The sequence below is a fragment of the Neoarius graeffei genome, chromosome 1 (assembly GCF_027579695.1).
Source record: "Neoarius graeffei isolate fNeoGra1 chromosome 1, fNeoGra1.pri, whole genome shotgun sequence".
NCBI lineage: Eukaryota > Metazoa > Chordata > Actinopteri > Siluriformes > Ariidae > Neoarius > Neoarius graeffei.
The window spans coordinates 116,516,785-116,539,868 of record NC_083569.1 but is presented as its reverse complement, the minus strand read 5'-3'; the positions used below and the strand labels follow the sequence as shown (position 1 = coordinate 116,539,868).

The 23,084-nt window shown below is 45.6% G+C and overlaps 1 pseudogene; it reads right to left on the bottom strand.

Annotated features, from left to right (window-relative positions):
- The window catches only part of LOC132886016 (B-cell receptor CD22-like), a 160,977-nt pseudogene that overhangs the window by 135,302 nt on the left and 2,591 nt on the right, over positions 1 to 23,084 (bottom strand).

Sequence of the window (23,084 nt, the reverse complement as noted above, 5' to 3'; positions counted from 1 at the left end):
GATTTGGGCAATTGGGAGAACCTAGATATAGTGGGCCTGCAGAAATAGTCGCCATTACTCATACTGCTGTTCTAACTGACCTTTTTCCACAGTGGATCCATGCCACACGATTGAAGAAGGCCCCATAATAAAGCAGTGTTGCAATGACAAGTTTGCTATTAACGTTTTCTCTGTGTCCCTCTCTAGTCTCTCTCCTTTCTAAACTCTGTACAGAGATCCTGCAGGAGTTGAGGACCGTCAAGATCACTTCCTGCTGAAAGCAGCGGATGAAGAGGGGATTCCATAGTAACCCAACAGTAGGAGGGGTCACAGGCAGAGTGACGCAGATACACCGGTGAACCTGCAACACAGAAGGAGTATTTTGGCCAGTAAAATATCCAGCTACTAAGACTAGTTTGAAGAGGTTTTGAGTTTCTCTAAGCTCCGGTGAGGTGGGACGAGGGCTGATAGGGCATGCCCGCCCTCTGAGCACCAATACACATCAAGAAGAGCAAGGATTAACTCAAGCATACATCTAATACAAAATGAAGGGGGTAAATCATTATAAACTAGGTCTAGTCGTGGGCCTGAGCATTTTGATCCTGCTGGGGCTCACGGGTGGATTCGTGTGGTGGTTGATCCAGGGGACCCAGACTGACACAGAATCAAGACGAGGGAGACATCCCATGCATAATTTGTACTGGCAGTATGCTAATTTTACAGCTAAACAAGCTAATAGGTCAAACTGTCTAGTTTGCTCAACCCTGCCACACACCGTCACACAACCATTCGTGTTTGAGCTCGCCAACATGACGAATGAAGATACTGCACAGGCGTGGCGAGCTGTGATGGAAGCTGTCTGTGATAATGGACAAACAAGCTGTAATGCCACATATCGAGACAGGGGAGATGTCCTGAAGGCAGCTATCAGTGTGAATGAACTAAAAGAGGGGGTAAACTATACCTTATGCGCTGCGCGAGCAGGTGATTCGAATTCATCATCCATGGGAGAGGTTGAAACGAGTAAGTGTTCAACCGTTTGCACTGTGCAGGGTTCAGTCCCTAATCCAAATGTGACCTGCACGGGACTAAATGGCACTATGTACAAGCAAGGCAACAAATCGACTACTGGAAATAACCTCGGACCAGGAGGGAATCTAACTCAGCTAGCGGGTCCAACCTTCTATTACCCAGGCTGGCAGTGGAAGTGTGGCCATGATGTGTATAACTTTCTTCCTGTAGACTGGAAAGGCACCTATGCCCTGATCCAACTAGATGCCCACCTAATAATAGCAACCCCTGAGACAAGTGGCAGACGGCGCAGAAGCTTTGACGATGACTTCCCTCCTCCCAAACATCAGCTGCAACCCAAGGTGAAGAAATTCTTCCAGGCACTGTTCCCACAATACGGGATAACACAACTTTGGAATGAGCTTGAGGTGGTACATTATCAAGTGGCGCAGTTTGTGAATTCAACCATGGAGGCCATGGAAGGCATAAGAACTGAACTAACCGCACTCAGATTAATGACAACACAAAATCGCATGGCCCTCGACATTCTCCTGGCAAAGGAGGGTGGAGTGGGTGTCATGATAGGAGAACACTGTTGCGCATACATTCCTGAAAATGAGGGAAATCATGGTAACATCACCGAGGCCCTGAATAAGATGCGCAAGGTTGCTGAACAATTACAAGCAGATGAAAATGGTGACCCCGGGTGGATATGGTTCTCTAACCTGTTTGGAAAATGGACTGCGACTTTATCTATGTGCGTGCCAGTTATTGTGATCTTCCTCCTGCTCTGTTTTTTCGGATCTTGCATTATTAGACGCTTGGAAGAGAGAATGCATAGTATGATAACTGCTTTTACCTATACCCCCTTGCGCAGGGAAAATCCCAATGTATACTATCCTGCTGTTACTCAGAATACTGGGGTGTGATACTAGTTGTAATCTAGTATCAAAGAGGGGAATTGTAAGGATTTATTCTTGATCTCAGTTTAACCAAGAAGGCATTAACCTTTTGTAACCCTGTGCATAAGAAATGTGTCTGAACATTCTGCTTATTATTGCATACCATTGCGATAATGTATCCTGCTTTGCTGTAGATAACTCGACCCGCTTAGGGCCAAGGTCCTCTTACTCGCATGCAGTCTTCACACACACACACACACACACACACACACACACACACACACACACACACACACACACAAATAAAGTCTTCTGTTGTCTCTTGTCTTTTGGTGAGTTGTGAATAAAGACTGTGAAACTATTCTTGGTTCCTGTCTGACTTCACGATTCGCCCCAGAGCTCTGGGTGACAGAGAGACCGATCTGCGAGAGGGTGATCGCTCCTGTTGGAGCAAGAGGAAGAAACGGTGAATCTCTGACCTAACACTCAGTCACAGGATGTACAGGACTCTCCAGGATCACAGCACCATCTACAACACAGAAAACCACATTAACAAAATAAATATTTTCTCTCATTGATCGATATTGAATGTATAAATAACCTGTATACAAACAGACGGGAGAGAAACTGTCACACGACAGCACTGAGCCATGTACACTTCCTTTCCCCTCGCTCGACACCGTCTACACTTTACTTGTGAGTGAAGGTGAAATTCACAGCACATTTCTAATCACCAAACTCACTGATATGACTCAGGTTGCCACCTTGCACTCTCGATTACAAACATTGGTATTAAAACAGAACATATTAATCATAAACCAAGCACAATGAGTTCACTGCACACAGCAGCAATCAGCATAAACAGAGAGAAATACAATGCTTTGTGACATCCCTGATTGATTAATACTCAATAAAATACATTATCAGTGTGGGTATCTGTAAGCATGGACTCGTACTCAGTCTGGAAAGTAACAGCATAAACATATCCATACTCAGAATTACAGAAATTACAGGGAATGTACTGAGAGAAAAAATTCCAGATGTTTTGTCATCTTGAACAGTTTTCCCCAGTTGGAAACTCAGAGTTCTGAATATTCTGTAATGAAACATTTCCCTTTTCCTTTAATAATAAACACACTACATGAAGACTCACCCTGCACTGTGATGTTAACAGGATTCCTGTTTTCTCCAGATTCAGAGTGACACCAGTAAACTCCAGTGTAGGATGTGGAGAGGGAGCTGACTTTACATGTAGAACAATCTAACACTCTGTGGCAGTTCATAAGAGTGGGAGGAGCACAGAAGATGGCAGGACAGAACTAAGTTTCGTAAACCTTTTTATTTTACACACTTTTCAGTGGTCTCTCAGAAAACACATAGACAGACACTCACGTGCACACACGTCTGGTTTGGGAGAGAGCCCTCCTCTGCTCTTGCTCTCTCCTTAAATAGGGCGCGGTCACTGGGGAAGACACACAAACACACGTTAATCAACATCAGGTGCAGTGATTCTGCCACTTACCTTCCCTGACTCTGCCCTCCGGTCACAGACCGATGCTTGACCACGCCCCCACTGCCACATACCCCCACCGCCTAACTCAGGCCGGGCGGCCATCCGTCCTGCAGCCGACTCCCCCCCCCCCCTTGACGGGAGAGGAAGTCCGCCACGACCATCTGCGCCCCCGGCCTGTGGATCACCTTGAAGTTAAAGGGTTGGAGTGCCAGATACCAACGGGTGATCCGCACGTTGGCATCCTTCATGCGGTGGAGCCACTGGAGGGGCGCATGGTCTGAACAGAGGGTGAAAGGGCGTCCCAGCAGGTAGTAACGGAGGGCAAGGACCGCCCACTTGATTGCCAGGCACTCCTTCTCAATAGTGCTGTAGCGCCCCTCAAGCACCGACAGCTTCCTACTGATATACAGCACCGGGCGGTCCCTGGGACAAAACAGCCCCCAGCCCTTTGTCCGACGCATCTGTCTGTAACATAAAGGGGAGAGAAAAGTCAGGGGAGTGTAACAGTGGCCCCCCCACACAGTGCAGCCTTCACCTCAGAAAAAGCCCGCTGGCATTGCTCTGTCCACTGGACCGGATCTGGTGCCCCCTTCTTAGTGAGATCATTCAGCTGGCTGGTGACATCCGAATAATTAGGTATAAACCTACGATAGTAGCCAGCCAGCCACAGGAACTGTCTCACCCCCTTTTTGGTCTTGGGCACCGGGCAGGCCGCAATTGCTGCTGTCTTGTCAATTTGGGGATGCACCTGCCCGTTGCCCAAGTGGAAGCCCAGATACTGTACTTCCACCCGCCCAATCGCACACTTCTTCGGGTTGGCTGTGAGACCCACTCGCCTCAGCGACCTAAGGACAGCCCTCAGGTGTTGTAGGTGCCGCGGCCAGTCATTACTATAAATAATGATGTCGTCGAGGTATGCTGCCACATAGGTGGCGTGGGGGCGGAGGACCCTATCCATTAGCCGCTGAAATGTAGCGGGTGCCCCAAACAGCCCAAAAGGAAGTGTGACAAACTGGTGTAAGCCAAACGGTGTGGAAAAGACCGTTTTTTCTCGGGATAATGGAGTCAAGGGGATCTGCCAATAACCCTTTGTCAAATCCAGTGTCGAGTAAAAGCGAGCCGTGCCTAGTTGATCGAGCAACTCATCAATACTGTACGAGGCATTGGGTACACGTCGAATTTAGACATCGTGTTGACTTTTCTATAGTCTACACAGAACCGGACCAACCCGTCGGCCTTGGGTACCAAGACCACCGGTCTGCTCCAGTCACTGTGGGACTCCTTGAAGATGACCATTTCGAGCATGGCCTCGAGTTCTTCCCGAACCACTTTTTTCTTGTGTTCGGGTAGCCTGTAAGGGCGGCTATGCATTACCACCCCCGGGGGTGTCTCAATGTGGTGCTCTATGAGGTCGGTGCGGCCGGGCAGGGGCGAGAACACGTCTGAAAACTTGGTCTGCAACTGGGCAACCTCCGCGAGTTGGGTCGGGGAGAGGTGGTCTCCACAGGGGACCGGAGAGGTATGTGATGCCAATGCTCCCTTTTGAACCTCCGGCCCCAGCTCCGCCTTCTCTGGAACCACCGACACCAACACCACGGGGACCTCCTCGTTCCAGAGTTTGAGCAGATTGAGGTGGTAAATCTGTAGCGCCCCACCCCTGTCCATTCGCCTCACCTCATAGTCAACGTCCCCGACTCGCCGTGTGACCTCAAAGGGTCCTTGCCACTTGGCGATCAATTTGGAGCTCGATGTGGGCAACAGTACGAGTACTTTATCTCCCGGTGCGAACTCCCTAAGGTGCATACCCCTGTCTTACAGGCAGGTTTGGCATTCTTGGGCCTGCCGCAAATTCTCCTGGGTTAGGTGTGTGAGTGTGTGGAGTTTTGCACGCAGGTCAATAACGTATTGAATTTCATTTTTACTTGGTGTAGGTCCCTCCTCCCAATTTTCTCGCAGCACATCTAGAATGTCGCGCGGCTTACGCCCATATAACAATTCAAATGGGGAGAACCCCGTGGAGGCTTGGGGGACCTCTTGCACTGCAAATAACAAGGGTTCAAGCCATTTATCCCAATTATTTGTGTCCTCACTTATGAATTTTTTAATTATATTCTTGAGGGTGTGATTGAACCGTTCAACTAAACCGCCCGTTGGTGGGTGATGCACGCTGGTGCGGATCGGCTTAATACCCAACAACCCATACAGTTCGTTCAGTGTATGTGACCATAAACGAGGTGCCTTGGTCAGTCAGAATCTCTTTTGGGATTCCAACTCGGGAGATGACGCGGAAGAGCGCTTCTGCAATACTGCGTGCTGAGATATTGCGAAGAGGCACTGCTTCCAGGTATCGTGTTGCATAGTCCACCAGAACTAAAATAAAGCGGTACCCTCGTGTTGACCGATCTAATGGCCCAACGAGATCCATCCCAATTCTTTTGAACGGGGTCTCGATTAATGGGAGAGGGTGCAAAGGCGCTTTTGGAATGGCCGCTGGATTTACTAACTAGCATTCGCGGCACACCGTACACCACCTACGGACATCGCCGCAAATCCCTGGCCAATAGAACCGGGCCATTATTTGGGCTAGTGTCTTATCCTGCCCTAAGTGTCCAGCCATGGGATTAAAGTGAGTCGTCTGGAATACCAATTCCTGGCGGCACTTTGGGATCAAAAGCTGCGTGACTTGCTCTTTAGTCTGAGTGTCCTGCATCACTCGGTATAATCTATCCTTCATAATTGCGAAGTAGGGGAAGGACGGGGTGGCGTTTGGCTGGAGTGATTGACCATCGATTACTCTCACTTGGTCAAACGCATGCCGCAGAGTCTTATCTCACGACTGCTCTAATGGAAAATCCAGAAGGGATTCCCCGATAGAAAGAGGAGGAGCTGGTGGCTCCTCACTCTGATGCGGAGATGATGTAGACGGCTCTGTGACAGCTGCTCCCACCAATGCGACACCGGGACCTCCCCCTGCTAAACTACGGCAGGACCCACTCTTCACTAAATGACTCATTAATTCCCCAAATCCCGGCCAATCAGTCCCCAAAATTATCGAGTGGGTGAGGCGAGGATTAACTGCCGCCTTTACTCTCAATTTTTCCCCTCAAAAAAGAATGTGGACCAACACTAAAGGGTAGTTGTGAACATCCCCGTGCACACACAACACCTTCACCAATTGTGCTCCCCCCAATGCCTCGTCTGGAACCAGGCTTTGGTGGATTGAGGTCTGATTACAGCCAGAGTCCACCAACGCCTGATATGTATCCCCTTAGACACTCACCGGTATGCGATACACTCTGGCCTGATTGAGGGCGGCTCCTGGCGCGTCAGAGATCCGAACCACCGCGCCCACCTCCATTACCGAGCACTGCTGTTGGAGGTGGCCCGGCTCCCCGCAGCACCAGCAAACCGGCCCGGGCTTCCTCTCTGCACTAGTGCTCTGGGGCTCACTCATCTGGGGGGGGAGAGACAGACACAGAAGGGAGAAACGGGAGGGCACCGCGGGTGCGGCGGGCCGGCTGGGGTGGCACCGGCCCCCACCTCCACGGTGGGGGAACGGGGCGAGTATGAGACACAGGAGGAGAGGGAGAGAGAGAGAGGGAGGAAGAGGTTGTCTGCTGTCCTGCCATTGGGACAGCTGCCAAATGGTCCTCCGCCAGCTCGATTGCCTGATCCAGCAACGCCGGGCGGTGGCACTGGACCCACTCTGCAGTTCCTGCTGGTAGGTGAGCAATGAACTGCTCCAGTACCACCTGATTGATGATTGATTGATTTCCCTCTGTGTCGCGGTTGTCGGCCCTCAACCACCACCAGCAGGCGTCCCGGAGTTGCTGGCCAAACGCAAATGGCCGGCCGACTTCCTCCAAGTGCAAAGCTCGGAAGCGCTGTCGCTGTTCCTCAGGGGTGCACCCCACATGCTGGAGGACGGCCCGGCGAAGGTCCGCGTAGGCCAGCCTGCGGTCGGCGGGGAGCTGTAGCGCGGCCAGCTGCACCTCGCCCGTTAGCAGGGGGAGGAGGCGTGCCGTGCGCTGTTCCACTGGCCATCCCGAGGTCTCTGCTACCTGCTCAAAGAGCGTGAGGAAGGCCTTGGGGTCATCCTGCGGGCCCATCTTCATTAGGGTGAGGTGGGAAGGGCCCGTGGCGGTGGAGGTGGTGGACCCCGCCGATGCGAGGAGGTGCCGGAACACCTGTCAATCTTCCTGCTGAGCCAACACCAGGGCCTCGAACCGTTGCTCTTGCTCCTTCCGTTGGGCGACTAGCGCCTGGTGCTGGCTCTGCTGGGCTGTGGCGAGGGCATGGACCAGGTCAGCGAAAGGGGAGGACTCCATGGGGCTGTTCTTCTTCTGCGCTCCACATCCCGGGTTTCAGCACCACTGTGGCAGTTCGTAAGAGTGGGAGGAGCACAGAAGATGGCAGGACAGAACTAAGTTTCGTAAACCTTTTTATTTTACACACTTTTCAGTGGTCTCTCAGAAAACACATAGACAGACACTTGCGCACACACACGTCTGGTGTCTGGTTCGGGAGGGAGCCCTCCTCTGCTCTCCCTCTCTCTTTAAATAGGGCACAGTCACTGGGGAAGACACACAAACACATGTTAATCAACATCAGGTGCAGTGATTCTGCCACTTACCTTCCCTGACTCCGTCCTCCGGTCACAGACCGATGCTTGACCACGCCCCCGCTGCCACACACTCCCTCACTGTGTGTGTATCATAACAAACTACAGGGTGGGATTTGGGCTTGGGACACAAGCTCAGGTTTGATCAACCTGTAGCTGGCCACCTTTGAGGAGGGTGTATAGTATCTAAAGGCCGAAACACCCCATGAATCAAGGGCATACTACTGATGATGTGTCCCAAATTCAAATCTTGACTGGCAGCTTCTCATGTTGCGCTCTCTTTCTCTCTCTTTCTCTCTCTCTCTTTCTATCTCTCTCTCTCATGCATACCATCTACTGGCACAATGGACTGTTTAACATCTCGTCCCATGTTTTATGATTCACTGTCCATCCAGTAGAACGACTCTGGTCAGTAGAGTTACAGCTCAGTAAGAGAGAGTCAGAAGTAAAGTGTTGAGTTCTGTTGGGATTGATGATCAGAGAGACTGGAGGAGATTCACCTTAAACAGAGAAGACAGTCATGGAAATAAGAATCAATGCAATATGCAATAAGGATATACAGTAAGTCCATGTGTGTTCAGAATTCTGTTTATTAATCCAGTAATTAAAGCCACAGTCCATAGCATGGGTCATAACACAGAAAAGTTTAACCCCAGATAATCATCTCTTTATCATCTCCTTAGTCCTCTTTATTTCAGGGAAAATAAACCAACACTGAAAAAATTGACTTTTTGGTGCAGTAAACTCTATTAGAGTAACTGTCATAATTTCTACCTTGTATTTTTAAGTTTCAGTAAGAACTAGAGTTTCTTAAGTAAAATTAAACATTTTATTAACGTAATACATGAATTATGGGGGAAGAGTGAGTTTTACTTAGGTTTCCTCATACTATTTAAATGTTTAATAGTTGTACGTACATAAACCTAGAAATACTACATAAACTTTACTCTGAAAGTGTAGCATTTTGAAACGCATGCACGATGCATGCGCACAGTACAACAGGACTGGCTCTGCTCCAGACGTTACAGGATCACAGAGCAAGGTGTAGCACATAGAGTAGAGTGGGGTAATACACCCCCGTGGGGTAAAAGGCCCCTGGCCTGTTTTACCTAAAATAACCACCAGATGGCGCAAAGTTACATTTCTATTGTTGCTATGGACTGGCTTGACAACGGGGATATACAAATATCCACTGTGGATCGCATATCAGCAACACAGCGGAGAGAAATCAAATTTCATGGTAAGTGATATAATTTTCAGATATCAGTAAAACTGTATTTAGATAGCTGCTATTTCGTCAGATATCACAGCTGTGTATGTGGTATGAGTAGACAAGTCAGTACGTTAAAAAAATACATTAGGTATAAAAAGTTGAATCACATTTTGAAAGTAAGACCCTTTTTTGTAAAAGTGTAGTCTGTGGAGTAAAACACCCCCTTAATGGCGGGGTAAATGGCCCCCAGGGGGCATCGTTTCCTTTTATCATAATTAGAGTAGAGTGGGGGAAAAAAGCCCCCCTTAAGGAAAATTCAGTTTTTCTCCAAGTTGAAATGAACCATGTGTTTAGTTTTAATCATAGTTTTTGACAACAGTGACATGAACAATAATGCCACCTAAAGTTTGCCTAAAGTTAATACTTAATTTTTTTTTTTTAGCAAAAACAAACATTGTGCCAAGGGGGCCTTTTACCCCCCCAGCAGTGTTGGGTAAGTTACTTTAAAAATGTAATTCGTTACAGTTACAAGTTACCTTGTTTTAAATGTAATTGTAGTGTAACTTTTTCAATTACTTTTAAAAAGTAATGTAACTAGTTACTTTTGGATTACTTTTTAATTACTTTAAGGTTTTAATGAATATTGACCCATGTTCACCATTTAATTTTTGAAAACCGACAGTGTGAACCTTAAAGCAGTACTAAGCTGAGAGGGAATTGCTGACAAGCAATCACAGGAGGTCCATAAGAGATGCTTGCACCGTGCATGTGATTCTCAGACTCCTGTCATAGGGGCCATACTCTTCTGTTCCTCCCCTAGGCTCTACCGTTTTCACAGTTTGCAGACTACACAAGCAGGTTCAGAAACCACTTCTTTCCCACAGCGGTCACCTTATTGAACTCTTCCCAAAGACCAGTCTTTCGTTCCCCTCTATCCACACCTTACCATCCATATAGTGTTCCTCTTCAATTCACATCTGTATAGCCCTATCTACAGTGGTATAGGATTACCTGTATAATGATTCCATCTGTATTCATCACATTTATTTATACCATGCTATTTTTCATTGCCCTGTGCATTGTACTGCCATAACTACATTGTACATACTCTGCGCATACATGCTCTGCACATATAACCATCTTTACTTACACTAGCTGTAAATAACGGCATTTTGTCTCTAAATACTGCATTATGTGCAGTCTGCACGTGTTGCACTTGATTAGATGCCAAACTGCATTTCATTACTTCATACATGTGCAATGACAATGAAGTGTTCTACTTTAATCTAGTAATAAATAACCAAAGTGAGACTTTTACATCACATTTTATTTTTCTTGTTTTTCTCTTTGCTTGTAAAATGAAACATGGCACAATACAGTCCATCAAGAATTAAGACTGACGATGGGTAGTCAGTCATTGAACATTTAAGAGTCAATGGAATGTTGATTACAAAAAAATACAATAAACAATAAACACATTCAAGTGAATGGTAGTAGCCTAGCACGTAGCTAACTAGGGAAACGACATGTGTGCTTAACCGTTGTTGTGATATATGACATTGAATCAATCGTACATCATTATATTATGTTGCCCACTGGGATTAATAACAACGATGGTATGTAGGTGGGTGTCAGTTGTTCTAGAGCTGGTAGTTCAACATATTTCGTCAGCATAGCCTACCTTGCTGTTAATGTGCTTACAACCTCAAAATGAATGCCTTCTGATCGGAAATAAACCAGTGAGTTGCACTTACCTCTAAATGTTTCCTTAGGTTTGACATAGACTGCTTCGACGTGGACAACTTCTTGATGGCCGGCAAACACTGCTTGCATTGGACAGTTAAATTTGAGCCATTTTCAGTGATGTAGATGAAATGCTTCTTAAATTTCCAATGCTTGAAGGTGTCTGACATGACTGCTGCTTGAGCTGAACTGAACCGAACCGCGCGCTTCTTGCTGCTCTAGTGCTCAAGCACAGAAACAGAGTGGCGCTGCTGCTGGCAAACATGATAGGAAAACCCAGGACAGACAAGGAGCCGTGGCGGGAAATGGCAAAATTATGCGCAAAGCAATAAAAATATCCTTGCTCATGTCGCAAAGGTTTTTGTTTTTCAAATGTAACTAAAATTGTAATTCTCAGTATTTCCATAAGTAACTGTAACTGAATTACATATTTTCCTGTTGTAACTGTAACAAATTACAGTTACACTTTTTTTGTAATTAAATTACGTAACGTCGTTACATGTAATTCGTTACTCCCCAACACTGCCCCCCAGTGGGGTAAAAGGCCCCCTGAGGTGGGGCAATAGGCCCCCTCACTCAAAAAAAACAAGAAAATATCCCTGAATTAATGAATAGCTTGTTCTTTGTTAATTCATGTTCAATCCACACAAAATTATATTGAAATTAAAATGCGAAATATAATAAAATAATGCATCTGTTCATTAATTCAGGGATATTTTCTTGTTTCTTTCACATTATAGGCTTAAGTAAACACTTTTGCTATCCAAACAGCTTTTTTTGAGTGAGGGGGCCTATTGCCCCACCTCGGGGGGCCTTTTACCCCACTGGGGGGGTAAAAGGCCCCCTTGGCACAATGTTTGTTTTTGTTAAAAAAAAAATTAAGTATTAACTTTAGGCAAACTTTAAGTGGCATTATTGTTCATGTCACTGTTGTCAAAAACTATGATTAAAACAACACATGGTTCATTTCAACTTGGAGAAAAACTGAATTTTCCTTAAGGGGGGCTTTTTCCCCCACTCTACTCTAAGACAGTCATTTTGCAGGTAAGTTATTACCATTCTATTTTAAATTTGTGATAATATATAAGTCTGCATGTAGTTTGACGCAAGATATGTCATTGTTCATAAGTTAATTTAAAGTTAGCATAACGCCACATTGGTCCGTGCTAGCCTGTAAGTGTGTGTGTGTGTGTGTGTGGGGGGGGGGGCTGCAGTTTTTCCCTCTTTTATATACGGTACAGTCTATGGTTTTTCCCGATAAAAATAACTAAAGTTAGGATATTAAAAAAGCACTAACGTAACGGTACTATAACATTTATCAACTGACGTCAACATAGTAGAACATGGTTTTTTTGTCTGTAAAACTTTTGGCGGCGACAGTGAAGTAACGTTCCATTAGTGAATGAATGCTGTGCATTGAGAATGAGAGGGAGAGGCTGATGAATGGGAGAAACGCCCCAGAATAGTTTTTTAAAACACGTTTACTGACAGAAGCGCCAGAGGTCTTTGAGAGCACCAGCTTGAGAATACAAAGAGACATCGCTGGCAGTTTTCTTTCTTTTCTTTTTTTGACAAGAAGCTAGTTAGCACAGCTAGTAGCATGGCTGTGCTGTGCAGTGTGAAGCCCACAGCAACTTCGTGATGTGCGGACCGATACCTTTGATACCAAATGTGTCCGTTTTAGTATCGATACTCATAATAAATTGTCTATGTTTTCACCAGTCTGCACTAATTTGGGTTAACAACTTTTTTTTCATCACAGTAGACAGTTATTCACTAGTTATAGGACCTATTTTCCGCAACTGAGGCAACTAAAGTTGTATACTGTAAATGTGCCCATCCATGTGCATGCGTGCGACTGAATTCAAGTGACTGCCACTACTGCACACTGCATGGCATCATTTTCTGTTGACGAATGTTAAAACATCCCAATATATGAGTGGAATGTACTGTTCTTGCAACAGTATTTACAGAACAGAATTTATAATCTTTTTTTAATAACTGTCATGTGATCTGCTACTTATGTCAACTGTACCTTTTTAAAAAGTTTATTCCTCAATCACATGCACACAGCACAGCTCACTGCAGGGTTTTTGTGTGTGTGTGTGTGTGTGGGGGGGGGTATTATTTTACTCAGGATTCATGTTTTTGTAGTTAAATGAAAGAATCGATTGTTCATTACAAGTTCTACTTGCAAATAAATCTGTCATGTGTTAATTGTTTTATTTAGCTATACAAAACAATGTTCATTTACGCTTGTTCATGATACAGTTTATTTCTTATTAAGTCTTATTAAAATATTTTTCTATCTATCAACAGGAAGCAAATCAGAACAGAATATTATTCTCATCATTCAGGCAAGTAGAAAATAATGTATGCATGATATAAAATTGTTTTGTTATTTTCCCTTATTCATCCATCATAACGTAATATTAAAATTGTGGCTGAATATTTTAGACCATTGTTTTAATACTACAAATTGCATCTCTTTATTTTCAGGGTGCCCTTTGGAGGAGCCAGTGGGCTTTGTGGACAGTTGGAGTATATTGTATATAATAGTGTATATTGGATGCAGTGTATACTATGTAATACTGTCTGCTTGTTCTTTTTATGTCAGTCATGCCAATGTTAAATTTATGGCTGCCCCATAAAGGATTGGGCAATTCAATCCACAATGGTAGTGGACTTACTTTGACGGTTCTTGTTTGTTAAACTGTTTAAAATGAAAAAATAAACAGTTTAATTGCATTGTAATTTAGTTGTGTGATATGTGATAAAGATAAAATGCATAGAGTATTGGTTAAATTATTTGGTAACATTTATCAAAAGGATAATGACAATGATTGCCTAATTTTAATGAGGAATGTAACGTAATGCAACCAAGTAAATTAAAATGTCAAGCACAAGAAAATAATTAAAATCTACTAAATTACTTCATAACAGCAAATAATACAGATATATAAAATTTACTTAAAATTTTGAGTAAAATGATGTTCCTGCCTATGAAAAACAAGTAGACTTTACTTAATTTGTTTAAATAAATATAACTGACTCCTCCTAGAACTGCCACCTTATTGTGGTGGAGGGGTTTGTGTGCTTGAATGATCCTAGGAGCTATGTTGTCGGGGGCATTATGCCCCTGTTAGGGTCTCCCAAGGCAGACAGGTCCTAGGTGACAGGCCAGACCAAGAGCAGTTCACCAAAACCCTTATGGAGAACAATCGATCAAGGACCGTGACATCGCCCGGTATGGCACAGCCGGGGGCCCACCCTGGAGCCAGGCCCGGGGTTGGGGCTCGTATGCGAGCGCTTGGTGGCTGGGCCTTTGCCCACGGGGCCCGGCCGGGCTCAGTCCAAAGCAGTGATGTGGGCCCGACCTCCTGTGGGTTCACCACCCACAGAGGTAGCCGTAGGGGGCCGGTGCAGTGTGGATTGGGCGGCAGTCAAAGGCAGGGACCTCGATGACCTGATCCCCGAACACAGCGGCTAGCTGTTGGGACATGGAATGTCACTTCGCTGGGGGGGAAAGAGCCTGAGCTTGAGCGGGAGGTTGAGAGGTACCGGCTAGAGATAGTCGGGCTAACTTCCACACACAGCTTGGGTTCTGGAACCCAGCTCCTCGAGATGGACTGGACTCTCCACTTCTCTGGAGTCACCCATGGTGAGCGGTGGTGGGCTGGTGTGGGCTTGCTTATAGCTCCCCAGCTCAGCCGCCATGCGTTAGAGTTTACCCCAGTGAACGAGAGGGTCGCCTCTCTGCGCCTTCGGATTGGGGAGAGGGCTCTTGCTGTTGTTTGTGCCTACGGGACGAATAGCAGTATAGAGTATCCGGCCTTCTTGGAGTCCCTGGGAGAGGTACTGAGAGGTGCTCAGACTGGGGACTCCATTGTTCTACTGGGGGACTTCAACGCTCATGTGGGCGATGACAGTGACACCTGGAGGGGCGTGGTTGGGAGGAACGGCCTCCCCGATCTGAACCCGAGTAGTGTTTTGTTATTGGACTTCTGTGCTAGTCGCGGTTTGTCCATAACAAACACCATGTTTGAGCATAGGGGTGTCCATAAGTGCACGTGGCACCAGGACACCTTAGGTCGGAGGTCGATGATCGACTTTGTTGTCATTTCATCTGATCTCCGGCCCTATGTCTTGGACACTCGGGTGAAGCGAGGGGCTGACCTGTCAACTGATCACCACCTGGTGGTGAGTTGGATCCGCTGGCGGAGGAGGAAGCCGGACAGACCTGGCAGGCCCAAAAGTATGATGAGGGTCTGCTGGGAATGTCTGGCCGAGCACTCTGATGATGATGATGATGATGATGCCTTTTATTGTCACTAGTCACATGTACCAGCGAAATTAGCCATCAACCTGTCCGTACATATACAACATACAATTGACATAGGGTAGACAGGACAGGAAGACAGGGATGAAGATAAAAAGGAAACACAACATGAGGAGAGATAAGGAAAAAAGAACACCCCCCACTATGCTCCTGTCAGGAGTACAGTGTGGGAACATTTAAAAAACCTTTGCACATAAGCACACAACAACACAAGTACACTTTAAACACAGGACTTGAGGGGGGGAATCAGGGGTAGGGGGTAAGGGGGGGAAGGGGGATGGGGGAGGGGAGGAGGTAATCCAGCACAAGCAAGCAGCCGTCCGCTCCTGCAGCCATTAAGGTGCTGGTCATGCACCCACTTGTCACACTGGGGGTAAAAATGGTGACCGCGGAAAGTTAGAGAAGGAATGCGAGAGTGTCTCCCGGCAGTGACCTTCAGGGGGAAATGTTTCCTCAGCAACGGCCTGAACCGAGGCCGGTGCTGTCTCAGGGAGCCGAATGTCGATAAGATATAAATTGTTTGGTCTTTCCAGATGCAGTCTTTGCATGTCCACACTGCTCATCCATATCTGTCCATTCCGTCCATTCTATTCAAATTCAAATTGATCTCCGAAAAACGTATTCCTTTCAAAGCTGAAAGCTGCTCCGAGATAACAACCATTTTGTGGTTAAAGTTCTGAATGTCCACAGTCCAAGTGCCAACAGCTTTGCCCACCACTCCAATCATATCAGGCAGCTTTGTGGGGCTTTGAACAGCTGTCACTGTTGTCTGATTTACTCGATATACCAGGGCAATGCCTAATCCAATCAGCAAAAGTCCTGTAATCATGGTTCCGAATAGGTAGATATCTTCAATGTCCTCCACAGAAAGAATCGCCAGGCACATGACCCACCACCGCTCCCATGCATCCATCATGTAACCAGCTGCAAACGTTCCAGCAGGACAGACGGGTTCCCCTGAACCCAGGCTTCTTGTCGAGAAAACTGTGTCAATTTCGTTAGGAGACCAGTTTATCAATTCCATGCTTTTTTTAGTTTAGAAAGTAATGAGGAGGTCTTTAACTCCCACCTCTGGGAGAGCTTCTCCCAGCTTCCGAGGGAGGCGGGGGACATTGAGTCTGAGTGGACCATGTTCTCTACCTCCATTGTAGATGCAGCTATTCGGAGCTGTGGCTGCAAGGTCTCCAGTGCCTGTCGTGGCGGCAATCCCCGAACCCGGTGGTGGACACCGGAAGTAAGGGATGCCGTCAAGCTGAAGAAGGAGTCCTATCAGGCCATGTTGACCTCCGGGATTCCGGAGGCAGCTGACAGGTATCGGCAGGCCAGGTGTGCCGCAGCTCAGGCAGTTGCGGAGGCAAAAACTCAGAACTGGGAGGAGTTCAGGGAGGCCATGGAGAAGGACTATCGGTCGGCCTCGAAGAAATTCTGGCAAACCATCTGGCGCCTCAGGAGGGGGAAGCAGTACTCTGCCAACACTGTTTACAGTGGGGGTGGGGAGCTGTTGACCTCGACTGGGGACATTGTCGGGCGGTGGAAGGAATACTTTGAGGATCTCCTCAATCCCACCATCATGTCTTCCATTGAGGAGGCGGAGGCTGATGACCCAGAGGTGGACTCATCCATTACCCAAGCTGAAGTCACTGAGGTGGTTTGCAAGCTCCTTGGTGGCAAGGCACCAGGGGTGGATGAGATCTGCCCTGAGTATCTCAAGTCTCTGGATGTTGTGGGGCTGTCTTGGCTGATACGCCTCTGCAACATCTCGTGGCAGTTGGGGACAGTGCCTCTGGAGTGGCAGACTGTGGTGGTAGTCCCTCTTTTTAAGAAAGGGGACCGGAGAGTGTGCTCCAATTATAGGGGAATCACACTTCTCAGCCTCCCAGGGAAGGTTTACTCCAGGGTACTGGAGAGGAGAATTTGGCCAATAGTCAAACCTCGGATCCAGGAGGAGCAATGCGGTTTTCGTCCTGGTCGCGGAACACTGGACCAGCTCTATACCCTTCATAGGGTGCTCAAGGGTTCATGGGAGTTTGCCCAACCAGTCCACATGTGCTTTGTGGATCTGGAGAAGGCATTCAACCATGTCCCTCATGGTATTCTGTGGGGGGTGCTTCGGGAGTATGGGGTTCGGGGCACTTTGTTAAGGGCTGTCCAGTCCCTGTATGAATGAAGCAGGAGTCTGGTTCGCATTGCCAGCAGTAAGTCAGACATGTTCCCAGTGCATGTTGGACTCCGGCAGGGCTGCCCTTTGTCACCGGTTCTGTTCATAATTTTTATGGTCAGAATTTCTATGTGCAGCCAGGGTCCGGAAGGAATCCTGTTTGGGAACCACAGGATTTCATCTCTGCTTTTTGCGGATGATGATGTCCTGTTGGCTTCTTCAATCCAGGACCTTCAGCATGCACTGGGGCAGTTTGCAGCCGAGTGTGAAGCGGCTGGGATGAGAATCAGCACCTCCAAGTCCAAGGCCATGGCTCTCGACTGGAAAAGGGTGGCTTGCCCTCTCCAGGTTGGTGGAGAAGTCCTGCCTCAAGTGAAGGAGTTTAAGTATCTTGGGATCTTGTTCACGAGTGAGGGAAGGATAGAGCGTGAGGTCGACAAGCGGATCGGTGCAGCCTCCGCAGTGATGCGGTCGCTTTACCGGTCCGTCGTGGTGAAGAAGGAGCTGAGCCAAAAGGCGAAGCTCTCGATTTACCGGTCAATCTATGTTCCGACTCTCACCTATGGTCATAAGCTTTGGGTAATGACCGAAAGAATAAGATCGCAGATACAAGCGGCCGAAATGAATTTCCTTCGCAGGGTGGCTAGGTGCTCCCTTAGAGATAGGGTGAGAAACACAGTCACTCGGGAGGAGCTCGGAGTAGAGCCACTGCTCCTCCAGATCGAGAGGAATCAGCTGAGGTGGCTCGGGCATCTCTTTCGGATGCCTCCAGGACGCCTCCCTGGGGAGGTGTTCCAGGCATGTCCCCCTGGGAGGAGGCCCCAGGGAAGACCCAGGACACACTGGAGGGACTATGTCTCTCGGCTGGTCTGGGAACGCCTCAGTGTTCTTCCCGAGGAGCTGGCCAAGGTGTCTGGGGAAAGGGAAGTTTGGGCTTCCATGCTCAGACTGCTGCCTCCGCTACCCAGCCCCGGATAAGTGGATGAAGACGAGACAAGACGAGACGATATAACTGAAAACTTAGATGTAATTAAGTAAATGTTACTTAATATCTTCACAACTGTTATGTTTTATGGTAAGTAAAATTTACTTAATACTGGCAAGTGAGTGTTACTTGGTGTTGCAGCATTAAATTTTACTTAAATAATTTGTGTGCAAATACTTACAATATATTTTTTAAGTAAATCTTATGAGTTATTTTTTTCAGTGAATGACAAAATGAGGAGCAGAAATGGCACAAAAAGACAGCACATGGCTTTGGTCACCAAACTCTACCAGTATTCACACTGTAAAAAAAGAATAGTCGAGAATACTTGAAATTTCAAGGCAACAGTCTGCATTAAGAATTTCATGTTTTGCCAACGATGTATGCCCATGATAATCCAAACTATGATAACACTGTTATCTTTATTAAGAATTCTTAATTAAGTCAATTTTCAATTCCTCATTCTGCCAACATAGATTTCTCTTTTTGCTGAACAGTGCCATTTACAGTAGTACAAAAAGGCAATTGAGGTTCTCACAATTTTTGGGGGGGCTTTTTTTTACCTTTATTTGGATAGGACAGTGTAGAGACAGGAAATGAGCAGGAGAGAGAGACGGAGAGAGATCGGGAAATGACCTCAGGTCGGAATCAAACCCGGGTCCCCGGACTTATGGTATGGCACCTTATCCACCTGAGCCACGGCAACATGATCTTCAACCGGAGAGAGAACCACATTGCCCAGTCCTTGCATTTGGGAGAGGAAACCCCGTGTCTTGGTCATTAAGAGCATGTGCTGAATAAACACCTGTGGCAATTATGTATTTTCAATTCAGATTATTCACTATTGCATATTTATACATCATTGAGGTGCACCCTATCAGTTTGATGTGGATTTTTCTGTTCGTTAATAATTATTCATATTTTCTTGTCCATTCAATTGTGAATATGGAATTACTTGAACAAAGCATAAGTCTATTTTTTAGAATTATCCACATCAAGAAAAATCCACATCAAACTGATAGGGTGCACCTCAATGATGTGTAAATATACAATAGTGAATAATCTGAATTGAAAATACATAATTGTCACAGGTGTTTATTCAGCGCATGCTCTGAATGACCAAGACACGTGGTTTCCTCTCCCAAATGCAAGGGCTGGGCAATGTGGTTCTCTCTCCAGTTGAAGTTCATGTTGTCGTGGCTCAGGTGGATAAGGCGCCATACCATAAATCCGGGGGCCTGGGTTAGATTCTGACCTGAGGTCATTTCCTGAGCGCTCTCTTTCCTGCTCATTTCCTGTCTCTACACTGTCCTATCCAAATAAAGGTGAAAAAAGCCCCCCCAAAAATTGTGATAACCTCAATTGCCTTTTTGTACTACTGTGAATGCCACTGTTCAGCAAAAAGAGAAATCTATGTTGGCAGAATGAGGAATTGAAAATTGACTTAATTAAGAATTCTTAATAAAGATAACAGTGTTATCATAGTTTGGATTATCATGGGCACATTGTTGGCAAAACATAAAATTATTAATGCAGACTGTTGCCTTGAAATTTCAAGTATTCTCAACTATTCTTTTTTACAGTGCAGGGCTCTTTAACTGCCTTATACAGATTAATAAATGTTGAATGAATCTCATCTTACATTCGCACCACCATATCATACTCTATTTAACCCAAACCCATTGTTAATTTTCCTCACCAGTGATCCATAGAGGCTGTGGATTGCTGTACTGTGTGTGAAAGGCTGGTTCTCCTCTCTCTCCTCTGCACATATAAACTCCTGTGTGTTTCAGAGCAGCAGGACTGAGAGTGTATTTGCCTCCAGATCCTCTGCTGCTGTCTGTGGAGCTCCTCTCAGACATGTTATAGCCACGACTATTTGTTATTTGAGTTAATCCGGATCTGTAGGGAACAGTTGTGTACCAGCTGAATTTCCAGTCTGTAGAGGAGCCTGTAACCTCAAAGCTTTGAGTCACTGAGTCTCCTTCAGCCAGCCAGCTCTGTGGAGATACACTCAGTACTGGCGGTGGTCTCTCTGTTAAACAGGAAACATAAAACTAGGGTTTATTTTCTGAGATTTATTTAATACACAGTAAGAAGTTTTTCATGTCTGTCTAATTATAATTTTTTTTTTTTGAAATCACCTTCCACACTCACCGGATACAGTCAGTGTAACAGCATCACTGAAATGTGAGGAGCATAAGCCTCCTCTCTCTGCTCCTCTACAGGTGTAGTTACCGTGATGTGACCAGTTCCATTTTGTGTGAATGTGATTAAAGTGATTTGTCAGCAGTTATGGTTTCTTACAGAAACAATTTATTTTACAAAGCCCTGGTTACAGAGTCACAGAGTAACTACAAAAGACCAAATACAAAGCCAGGAAATGCTATCAATAATAAATAATTACACCAAGATGTTAGATGAGTGGAACTATCTATCTGAGGTGAAGTGATATTTAGAACTAAACAATAATTTGGAAGAATTTGCAAAAGTTGAAATGAAATATTCTGATTCAGATTGCATCTTGGGCCAGGTACAGAGGTACTATTTTTATTTAAAACACATTAAACCCATGTTTCCATTCCAGTGAATTTGTGTTTAACTCTCATTATCTTTTGTATCATAGTTTACGAAAATTGCTTTATTCAACAAAATAAATATGACTTTACAGCATTTGATGGAGTTCAGATGTTTAGTTCAAAACATTATATTATAATTTTATATATCCAACCCCAAATCAAGTTCAGAAATGGAAAATGCAGATAAAAAAACAAAATCAGTGATTTCTAAATTTACTTTGACTTGTATTTCATTGCAAACAGAATGAACCCAAGATATTTCATGTTTTGTTGGTCAACTTCATTTAATTTGTTAATATACATCCATTCCTGTGTTTCAGGCCTGCAACACATTCCAAAAAAGTTGGGACAAGGCAATTTAGGGCAAGTAATAAGGTAAAACAATTCAATAATGATGTGATTTGAAAAAAGTGATGTCAACAGGTGACTGTAATCATGATTTGGGACAAAACTAGTATCCAGGAAAGGCCTACTCTTTGAGGAGCAAAGATGGGCTGAGGATCTCCAGTTTGTCAAGAAATGTGTGAGAAAATGACTGAAAAGTTTCAAAACAATGCTCCTCAAAGAAAGACAGGAAGGGATTTTGATATTTCACTCTCTGTGGTGCATATCATCATTAAATGAATCAATGAATCTGGAGGAATTTTGGTGCGTAAAGCATTTATTATTGTTTTCAGTTTTAATTTCAATTTCAACATACCGTCCCAAAATTTTCTGACTTGGGTTTGTATTAATTACTGTGTATTTACAGCTAGAGCATACATCCATTATCTGTAGCCACTTATCCTGTCCTACAGGGTTGCAGGCAAGCTGGAGCCTATCCCAGCTGACTATGGGTGAGAGGCGGGGTGCACCCTGGACAAGTTGCCAGATCATCGCAGGGCTAACACATAGACACAGACAACCATTCACACTCACGGTCAATTTAGAGCCACCAATTAGCCTAACCTGCATGTCTTTGGACTGTGGGGGAAACCGGAGCACCCGGAGAACACCCATGCGGACACTGGGAGAACATGCAAACTCCACACAAAGGCCGTCGCTGGCCACTGGGCTTGAACACAGGACCTTCTTGCTGTGAGGTGACAGTGCGAACCACTACACCACCGTGTCGCCCTACAGCTAGAGTATTTATAAGTTATTTATTGTCCAATCGATGTTGTATTTACACTGTAATCAAGTGAAGATGATTTCTTACATTTCTCATATTTGAGACTTCTAGTTTCAGACACACTGTATTATACTGTACATGTACACTTAAGGAATAAATCACACCAATATGATAAATAATTAGTGATGAGGTGCGTGATGGTGGAGTTACTGTTACTACAGGTAAGGGCTCAAGCCTAATCTGAACACCCACGATCTCCAATCCCTCAGACAGCACTGCATCAAGAACTGCCATTCATCTATAGCTGATAGAACCACATGGGCTTGGGATTACTTTGGCAAACCTTTGTCAAGCTACAATACAGAGTTACATTCACAAATACCAGTTAAAATTTCACTGCCCAAAAAGGAAGCCTTATGTTAACTGTGTCCAGAAGGGCTGTCGACTTCTCTGGGCTCAAAGGTGTCTGGGATGGACCATCACACAGTGGAAACGTGTATTGTGGTCAGACGAATCAGTCTTCCAGGTCTTTTTTGGAAGAAATGGAGACTGTGTGCTCTGGACCATCCAGATTGTTACCAGGAACAAGTCCAAAAGACAGGGTGTGTCATGGTTGTGTCAGTGCCCTTGGCAAAGGTAACTTACACTTCTGTGATTGAGCATTAATGCTGAAAAGTACACTGAGATTTTGGAGCAACATCTGCTGCCTTCAAGACGACATCTTTTCCAGGGAGATTTCAACAAAACAATGCAAAACCACATTCTGCTCACATTACAAAGGCGTGGCGATGGAAGAAGAGGGTGTGTCCCCTCTGTCCCCAATAGAGAATGTGTGGAGAATTTAGAAGTGGAAAGTATGACAGTGACAACCCTGTACTGTTGCACACCTTAAGACCTGTTTGCAGGAAGAATGGAACAAAATAACACCTG